Source organism: Mastomys coucha, unplaced genomic scaffold (assembly GCF_008632895.1).
Source record: "Mastomys coucha isolate ucsf_1 unplaced genomic scaffold, UCSF_Mcou_1 pScaffold22, whole genome shotgun sequence".
In the NCBI taxonomy this organism is placed as follows: domain Eukaryota; kingdom Metazoa; phylum Chordata; class Mammalia; order Rodentia; family Muridae; genus Mastomys; species Mastomys coucha.
Genome location: NW_022196905.1, coordinates 224583021 through 224585627, shown reverse-complemented (window position 1 = coordinate 224585627; position 2607 = coordinate 224583021).

Genomic DNA, 2607 nt, shown 5'->3' with positions numbered 1-2607 from the left:
ATTGTTGTTTTATATCAAACAACTTTTATAATACTTATTTTCATTGTTATAATATTTTATAAATTTTAGGGAATATGACAAAAAAGATATTGTAGGTATTGACGGGGGTCTCTGGGAGGAGTTGGGGTACAAAAGGGAAACAAGAATGTGATTTAATTCTATTTACTTTAAATATGTTTTTAAATGTTAACAAATTCAGATAAATTGAAATCATGTAACTTTTCTCATCATAATGCAATAAAAGTTAAAAACAATAAAAAAAAAGAAAGAAAGAAAGAAAGAAAGAAAATGCCTCACAGCTAGATCTTATGGAAGTATTTTCACAACTAAGGTTTCCTCCTTTCAAATACCTCTAGATGGTGTGTCAAGTTGTTATAAGAGTATCCAGACAAGAGGCTACGTCAGGAAGGGTAGTTCATTGAAGAGAGTGCTCTCTAGTCAGATAGTAGGGAGAATCTTAACTTGACCTAGTGCAATGTATCATATGACTGGCATTCTGCATTCCTGAAGGGACTTGAAAGACAATTGTTAAGTGACTATAAGCACAGGGTTTGGATACAGAATAAAACTGAGAGATTTTTCTGGGAGGGCTGGGGGAGGGGGAAGAACAGAGGCAGAGATGACAGAGTGGATTGGTGAGAAAAAGTAGGCACAGAGTTGATTCAAAGTGATAGTGGCTGGTTCCATTCCAGGACTGTTACACCAAAATGATCCAGCAGAAGTGGCTGGAGCGTCAGAGCATCAAAGGAAGGGGAAGAGAGAAAGTAGAAGACTGGTGGAAAGAATTGTATCTGGCCTGTTGCACATCTCAGGAGCAGATGGAGCTGTTATAGGGTGGGAACTCGTGGGGGAGCTTTCATGGGTTGGTTACAGGGTGAAGTTCAGTAAGTAAAACATTTAAATACAGGGTTAAAGCCTAAGTATGAGGATAATAAGGAGGGAAGAGTGATCCAGGGGAGGAGTCAGAGTGAGAGAGAACCAGAAGGAACTATTCCCTGGCCCCCTTTGTCTTTAGGATGTATTGGTATGGAAGCAACATTGTTTGAGGAGGGCACAGGTCTCATCCTTGGCTGTAGTCAGAACTGTCTGTTTTCATTGTGGAACACTGCAGCAGTCCAGGAGTCTAGCTGGTCCTGAGGATGTTGAGCTGACCTGAGCTGCTGAGCCACAGAGGTTAGCTGAGGCAAAGGAGGCTTCAGTGCAGCTGTTATAGTTCTGAGTTCCCCCAAACAATGTCTAGAGTGGCAGGAAGAGGGATGAGTTGGATGGCCCCATGGCCCTTTAGTTCCCTTTTAGGGGTCACCTGAACTGTTTTTAAGAGTTTAGGGGTGTCAGGTTCTCTGTAACTGCCTCAAGACTGACAGAGGGCAGTGCAGGGAGCAGCAGTTAGAGTGCCTCAGAGGAGGGCCATCCAAGGGGCCATGATGAAACTCATTGTTGGCAAAGATGCAGGACCTAAGTCAGGAAAGAATAGCTGTAAAACGGTGTGGGGAACATTAAGAGACAAAGTTACCTGAGGAAGAAATGTTACATCAAGATTAACATAAGTCAATATACCATAAGGTTACATACAAAACATAAGGTTAAAAGCAATTGTAAAACTGGCTAGACCATGCACCACAGTTCTGTAGAAGGCCAAGGTAACTAGTTAACTATTTGTTACATCAAACTCCTGCAGAAGGATAAGCACCTGGAAGCTTTGTAAGAGAGTCAGTAAAACTTAGTGTCTAAGGAAAGAATCTGAACAGAAAGTGTCTAAGTGATATTCTTTGCTTCCAATTATGATGAACTTTGTATATTTATTCCAAAATTAGCAATACCAACTTAATGGGAAAAACTAGACTATCTCAAGTAACACAATTTTTTGATAGAAACAATTTTAAAAATTGAGACTACTACCTTAATGATCATATCTAGTATTTGAAACATTAAAGTACATATTTTTGTTAACATTGAATGGTTATATTTACATTCTATGATTATATAGTGAATTTATTTCATAGTATCAGGCTATGTAAAGAGACAATTTAATTCTCAGTTACATTCTCCAAAAATAAATTATTTCCAATATGATGTAAAAATTATATTCCCAGAGATCGTGTCTTGCCTTGTCAAGAGTAACTGATCCACTTGACAAAGTTTTCTAAAATTAATCCTATTAACAAAACCTTTAAAAAATTCTCTGCAACATTTTTACTCCATATACTTGACCAACAGATGATAGAAGCACCCAGTCATGTCAAATCTGTAATAAATTACATGTAACATCGATGGGATGAACAAAGACAGCTAAAGCCTCTCTTGTCCTACAGGACAAATCCCTAGGTCAGCACATTCTGACATCAGCAAGCTTGTTTCTTCACATCGTTCTATTTAAAAATAGATTGGTTGTTTAGAGGCATAATTTGTAAAGCAAGATAACCACATTAAGTGAGCTTTTGGCTTTTGGAATCTTTTAAGAATATATTCCCCAAGCCTCACTGAACACCTGGAGGACAGCAGTCTCTTCACTCAGGCACCTTACTGCACAGCCAAAGCCATTATGCTCCTTGTAGGGTTCAAGACAGGAGTGCAGTCCCTGGAGCTCTCTATCTAGGTAGAGACAGG